The sequence below is a fragment of the Brassica oleracea genome, chromosome C9, assembly GCF_000695525.1.
Source record: "Brassica oleracea var. oleracea cultivar TO1000 chromosome C9, BOL, whole genome shotgun sequence".
Classification (NCBI taxonomy): Eukaryota; Viridiplantae; Streptophyta; class Magnoliopsida; order Brassicales; family Brassicaceae; genus Brassica; species Brassica oleracea.
The window spans coordinates 25,717,621-25,725,132 of record NC_027756.1 but is presented as its reverse complement, the minus strand read 5'-3'; the positions used below and the strand labels follow the sequence as shown (position 1 = coordinate 25,725,132).

The following is a 7,512-nucleotide window of genomic DNA, read 5'->3' as shown; positions in this document are numbered from 1 at the left end:
GGTTAGTATAGTCTTTCCAAATTTATAGGTAACCATTTTTAGTGTATCAACCATATATTGTATATAATTTATTATTTATATCAGATTTGATATCACGTAGAAGAGAATATACCATTGGATTTAGTACTTTGCTTTCAAAATTTATCAAAATAAATCGGATCCTATATTGAAGCCACAAGAATATAGCACTATATACTCAATTTTAAAAATATAGAAACAAGAGAATATGTACACTATCTTTTGTTCATATATTCTATATCCGCAACGGATTTGTAACAACTATATTCTACAGAATATCTTAAATACTGGCGGGGTAAAAGGGAAACATAACAAACCAACTCATATATATTATATACTCTATAGATCCCATCGTCTCTCATTTTTCCACAACCAGAAACGACATCCCTGGGCACTTGACACGTTCGAAAGAATCATAGAAGCTTCAAGAGGAAAATAAATCGTTATGTGTCTCTGATCCAGACAGAGCTTTCATATCCAGCAAGGTTCTTTAGGATCCAACATCTCCAACCTTTACTGTTTTCTCTTCTGTAACTAATGTTATGTGTTTCGCAGATGAGAAGAAGTGAAAAAAACTAGCCAAGTATTTTCCTATTTCTATAGTTACTGGTAGATGCATAGACAATGTATATTTTATAATATTTTCATCTACTATTTTGAATGATCAAAATTTAATTGATTAACTATATGCAAAATATTTTTAAAGGTTTATAGTTTTGTGAAGCTAGCAGAACTGTATTATGCTGGAAGCCATGGGATGGATATTAAAGGTCCAACAAAAGGTCTCTCTAGATACAATAACGTATTATTATCCAAATTTTTCTTTTGTTTTAATCAAATTTCTTTTGTTTCAATCAAATTTCTTTTGTTTCTTAGGATAAACCATCTGTTCTTAATCAACCAGCTGGCGGCTCTCTTCCCATGATCGATGAGGTAAACAAAAGTTTGTTTGCTTTGTTCTTCTATTTGCATTTACATGATTGATCATTTACTCTCTTTTTTGCAACACATGACTGATCATTTAATTTAAAATGTTTTAATAGGTTATTAAACAATTAGTGGAGAAAACCAAATCAACACCAGGAGCCAAATTGGAGAACAACAAGTTCTGTCTTTCTGTACACTTCCATTGCGTCGATGAAAAAGTAAAAATTTACTTCATAGTTACAAAAAGTTCCAAGTTATGTATATTATAAAGCTAGAGTATCTCTCTAGAAGTTCCAGTGTATTAAATGTTAATCAATATTTATATTATTCTGTTATATGGTGACACATGTTATGATTTATTTTGTACGTTTATATTTTTTTCGCAATTTATTTTATCAAATAAGCACAATATTTAGACCACACAAAATGGGTCGTAGTATCCTACCAAACTTGATTTTTTGAAAAATTCAAAATTTCTAGAAAATAATGTTATTTTTACAATTTATTTATATTATACTACTAACTTATTAAGGGGGTGATTGGTTGCGGCTTTAGACAGCCAAAATTTAGCTTAAAGTCATATTTGTCAACCAATCGAGCTTTACTTTCTTTAAAAATCTCAAAGCAAAATAATCTCTACAAAATCAAAATATGTCTATAGAGAGTTTTATTTCCAGAACAAAAAAATAGTGATTTACAAAGCTATAGTAAATAAAACTACAGCTTAAATTCTACGGCAAAAAAACTACAGCTCATTCCAATCACCTCCTAAGAGGATAAAAATATCAATTTCAAATATGAACTTTTAATACGTTAGAAATATTGCATCATAAAATTTATTAATTTGTAATAAAATACATTTTTTTTATCTACAATTTCAATTGAAGACATCAAACCTCAAATGTTTAATTTCAAATTTTGGTTCAAAATCTTGCTTTATAAAATTAATACCACATTATAAAATTTATTAATCTATAATAAAACACTTGAAAATATCTAATCTTTCAAGTTTAGTTATCAAGTTTCAAACAACGTTTCAATTTGATCTCACATTTTGAAGAAACAAATAAAATTATTATATCAAAATATAAACCCAAAAATCAATCCACGAGTCAAAATCTAATAGGTTATTAGAATCTATTAGTTGATGTTTACAAGGGTGGTTTAATGACTGCTGCCGTCGTAGAACAACCCCCCAAGCCATGTCAGCTGGTATCTACTATTTGTTACATACTATCAGAACAGATTTTTTATTTTTTTTTTTTGATAATCCAGAGGTTCCCCACTTACGTGGGTTATTCCCCTGGGTCCGGTTAGGCAGCGGTCCACTTCACCCGGGAGGACTTTACCTGGGCTGGGGACAAGGCCCAACACCCAGTACCGCATTTGGTGACAGAATAGGCAGTTCGCCTCCGTCTGGCGTCGAACCCGTGAACATGACAATTGGCCCATAGGATCCTTACCAAATGAGCTACCACATCCCGTCAACAGATTTGCTGCAACATGAGAGAGGTTTGTTCTTGTTGGTCTATTGATCTTTTGTGTTAATTTTGTGGTTGTATACGATCATGGACGGTTAGAGGTATGAGTGTGGCAAGTTCACGCAGCCAAATTGATACAACCGAACCACTTGATATGAAACATCCTATGTTCTGCACGTTTCAAAACTACTACTCAATATTATGAGTAGTTTAAAACGTCCCATGTTCTGCATTACTTCCTGAGAAGGGATGAATCTCTAAAATCCACACTTAAAAAAGGAGCCAATATTATTTAATCTTTGGGTTATAATACTCATTTTTATTACATGTCTAAAAGTTAGATATGATGTGGTGGTTAGGGGAACAAAACAAATATTTGGTAGGTAGAGCTACAAATGAAGATGCTGCAACATGAGAGAGGTTTGTTCTTGTTGGTCTCTTGATCTTATTATTGTGTTAATTTTGTGGTTCTATACGATCATGGACGGTTAGAGGTTAGAGGTTTGAGTGTGGCAAGTTCACGCAGCCAAGTTGATACAACCAAACCACTTGATGTGGAACATCCTATGTTCTGCACGTTTCAAAACTACTACTCAATATTATGAGTAGTTCTAAATGTCCCATGTACTGCATTACTTCCTGAGAAGGGATGAATCTCTAAAATCCACACTTAAAAAGGAGCCAATATTATTTAATCTTTGGGCTATAATACTCATTTTTATTACATGTCTAAAAGTTAGATATGATGTGATAATACGTTAATCTCATAAAAGAAAATTAGATGGAGTTTTTTTATAAATGTTGATAGATTAGATTTTAAAAATGTACTGTACTCACTTGAAATATATTAGTTGGTACTTTTTATCTCGTTTTCTCCATTCCTTTGTTAAAATTTTTTTAAGAAATTTAGGAAATCAACACAGCAAACCTGAATATACTGTTGCATACACCTTCTCCATGAATAAAGCATTTTGTTACTAATCTCATGTATATTGTGGCCTCGTGGGGGCATGAAGTGATATACCATGGATTTTACCCACTTTTAGTCATGGTATATAGGTGTTTTAGGAACTTTCCATTATCTTTTGGAGTCTTTTTAGCACTCTTACAAGTTCAAGGGTGATTTGGAGAACAATGATAATTTGGGTGCATTTAGGAGATAAAATGAGAGGAAACTCAAGCTGACCATCGAACTCAGATCAACATTCAGAGTTTTTTTAGCACTTTTACAAGTTCAGGGATGATTTGGAGAAAAACGATAATTTGGATGCAATTAGGAGATAAAATGAGAGGAAGCTCGAAGCTGATCATCAAACTAGTTCGAGGTCGACATTCAGAGTCCACCATCGATCGATGCACACTCTGTGCCATCGATCGACAGCGAAGCGCGCAAAGCCCAGCCGGATTAAAACCAAAGTCAAGACATATTTACATAAATACTCTTGGCTGACTTTTAACCTAATATTTATGTGCTATGCCATTGTTCTAGGCAACACACACTTTTTACCCTTCCCCGCTTTTCTAGTTTTACACAGCAAAATGTTTTTAGTAGATTTGGAGAAAAGATCCAAGATACCTTCAGAGATTTATATTGGAATTCCAGTATTTCTAACCTTAATCTATTTATGCATTCTTTCATGATTGTTATGAATTTATTTGCTATGTCTGACTAGTACACTTTGTTAGGTTTTGGGTTTTAATAGGATTATGAAAGATTAGCCCCAAATATAGATTGCTGGGTTGTTTGTGATATTCATCAGTTGAATTAATCTTATTGCTTGTGTTCTAGAGTAGCTAACTAGAACCCTGATATTAGGATAATTAGGCGCAACGGAAGCCTAGTCTTTTACCTGAAATAATTCATATTGTGCTAGGATTTCTAGAAACAAACGAAAGTTGATCTAGGAAACCTAGTGAACATAGTTCAAACCCGCTCGGTAAAGCTTGCTGGAAGGAACATCCATCGACAACCCTATAGGTGTATCGATCGACGTTATGAAAGGTGTATCGATCGCCTATCCATTGATAGCATCGATGGACACTTTCTCCAGATCAACAAACGACAGTTGAGATCTGAAGATCCACACAATAAATATTTTAAACAAACAAAAGTTGACAGTTTATTATTTTGTTTGAGTTCTAGAATATCCAATAAATTATTCTAGCTTCTATACTATTATAATCGTGATTACCTGAATAAAAATCCTAAGTCTTAACACTTTCTCATATTGATTAAAAAACCTCAAAACCACTCAACCGAACAACTGCCTTGCTCACCACTGCAATTTACTATTTCCATAATTGACCTAACTTAATTATGAACTGTTTAAGATCTTTTGCGTGTGCCCCAGCTCCTTGTGGATTATATCCCTAAGTACTACAACCCAGCCTCTTGGAGTGTTTCGATCGATAATTCCCTCGTAGACTTACGGATCGTGCGTGAATCAGCATGCTCTTTCTTTGAAAAAACACAAAAATCCTCCCTTCATTGTTGTTCCTGGTACTGAGATGTATGTACCTGTAACAGGAGAATTTTTTTAATGTAAATATATTAATATTGATAAACCTAGAAAAAATCAAACAAATTGAGTCTAATAGCGATCCATGTTCCCTGGCAGCGGCGCCAAATTTGATATCACTCAAATTACCCTAAGGAGTGACTTTTACTCTCCCAAATAGGAGGTTTAGTTGTAGTACTTAGGAATCGAATCCACAGGGAGTGTGGACACAAAATAGACTCAAGCAAGTTACGATTAAGCTAGGTTAATAGATATGAAAGCAGTAAATAAAGTAAAGCAGGTCGAACAAGGTAGTTATTCTAAAGAGATTGATGAGTTGTTTGATGGAAGGATGGTTGCTAGAGTTAGGGTTTCAGGTAATCATGATTATAGTGATATATATGCTAAGGTTATCAATCCTAGAACTTGAATTCTACTGTAAAGATATCCAGCTTCCGCATGCGAGTCTTAAGTATTGACTAAGTCCGATATCTCAGCTTCCGCTTGTTGATATGGATCGAACGTCGATCGATGCTATGAAACTAGTGTTGATCGATGTTTCCTTAGAAAGGCCTTAACGAGTTGATCGATAGGCTCACTAGTCTTAACTAAATCAGATGTCGCTTGTTTCAAGCAATCCTAGCGCAAGGGAATCTATTCTGGTGGAGAACCCACAACCGTAGTTTTCCACAATCCTAAAATCAAGGTTCTAGTTAGCTACTCTAGAACACATGCATTGCAATCAATTCCTTGAAAGATATCTATCACCTTAGAAATTCTATAGTTTGGGCTAATCCTTCATAACCATATGAACCCTAAATCTAAACGGTAGATCTATTCAAACATGATAGTTGTCACAGAAAACCATAGATGAATAGATGAATAGATGAATAAAAATAATTAGTAAAACCACATGAGTTCCAAGAGGACTATGAAAGAGTTCCTCTCTTCTCTCCTAATATAAACTAAGAACAAAAGATGTAAAGAAAGTGGAGCCCTCAATAATGGCATAGGTAACACATTAATAGGGTTTTAGTTCGTCCAAGGGTATTCTGGTAATAATTGGTAACTTCTGGGCTTTAGTCGGTCATGAAACAGGCTCGGACCTTCTTCTGGGATCACCGTCGATCGACACCAAGGCTGTGTCGTCGATCGACATTCCTTCATTTCCTCGACAGCTTCCTCTCGCGAGGCAGACATACCACTTTTCAGTAAAACGGTCATAACTTCTGCTACAGGATGCTGATTAACCTCAAACCGGTTGCATTGGAAAGATAACTCAAAGCTCTATCTTGTGTAAACATATGGTCTCAATCTCACCGTGGGAATGTCTCCATCCATAGCTAAACATCTGACGTGTATGTGCAGTTCTACACCTTAAAAGGCTAAAAAAAGCTCCAAAATCACCAAAATTCTCCAAAATGTACCTGAACCTGAAAAACTCTAAAAATACTCCAAAGCCATATAATATATTCTAAAACACTCATGTACCATGGCTAAAAATAGGTAAAATCCATGGTATATCATGAAGTGATAACATCAATTCATCCAAGTACTCTAAAAATTCAAAACAGAGAAAATACAAAGGAGTGTAAACATGTTGGCTTCACACAATAAGCACTCAAACCTGTTTGTCGATGAGGAGTAGATCTAACCAATAAAGCTCCCACCATTTGCAATGTATCTAGCCTCCAAGAAACGGTTCAACCGAAATTGTAGCTAAGATTCCGCTGGTCATGTTCTTGAAATAAATGGCGACGGGAGATTTTCCGGTGGATTTAATGGCCATAACTGTGCTTTTCAGTGGATGTTTTGGATTTTGGGCCTGGTTTTAGGTTTAGCCAAAGGGATTTATAGGAGGATCAAAGCAAGGGACTAAAAAGCTCATTGATTGATCAGGAGGTGGTGGTGGTAATGGCGATTAGAGAACTGAGAGTCGAATATGAAGTGGAAAAGACATATTCAATCGACGCATCTGAGATTAGGTTTTCGGAATTGGGCTCGACTTGGCAAAAAACGCATCGTATAAGTAGATGCCACGTGTCATCAAATGCCATATGTCGAGAAAAAGGTAACTTTATAGTATTAGATATATATTTATATTAATTAACTTATATAAAAGAAGATAAATAGACAACGATGGGAAAAATAGACATCGATGTCATTTCCAACCACAACACTATTTTAGTGCCAAAATTACACCATTTCAATATAATTTAAGCATCAAATTCCTTTTTATCTCCAGCCACAACACCAAATATCACATTAAAAAGAACACTCTATTATTATATTTATTAAATAAAAGATTCTCTTAAGTATTTAATATTTTTTATAAATACTCATTATTCTTATAACATACACAGGTAATTATTTTTGATAAAAAGTAGACTAACAAATTTAAAACAATAATTATAATTATTGAATACTACTTTTGAAATAAAAATAAAATTACAATAAGTAAAAACATCAATGAAAAACACATATGAAATTAAAATAATAAAAAATACAAACAAAAATGCATTACATCAAAGAAAAATACATTACATCTTACTAATTATTAGAATGACCATATTCACCCCCCCCCCCCC

At 34.0% G+C, this 7,512-nt stretch overlaps 1 long non-coding RNA gene across 4 annotated transcripts; it reads left to right on the top strand.

Moving 5' to 3' along the window:
* Positions 1-325: 325 nt before the first annotated feature.
* Positions 326-1,238, top strand: LOC106317444. Of its 4 annotated transcripts, none has more exons than XR_001265138.1 (5): positions 326-503; positions 574-627; positions 725-800; positions 895-951; positions 1,062-1,238. It is a non-coding gene; the product is annotated as an uncharacterized LOC106317444 (long non-coding RNA). The 4 variants fall into 4 exon arrangements; XR_001265140.1 differs by having other exon boundaries at positions 574-644; XR_001265137.1 differs by having other exon boundaries at positions 326-627.
* Positions 1,239-7,512: the final 6,274 nt, after the last annotated feature.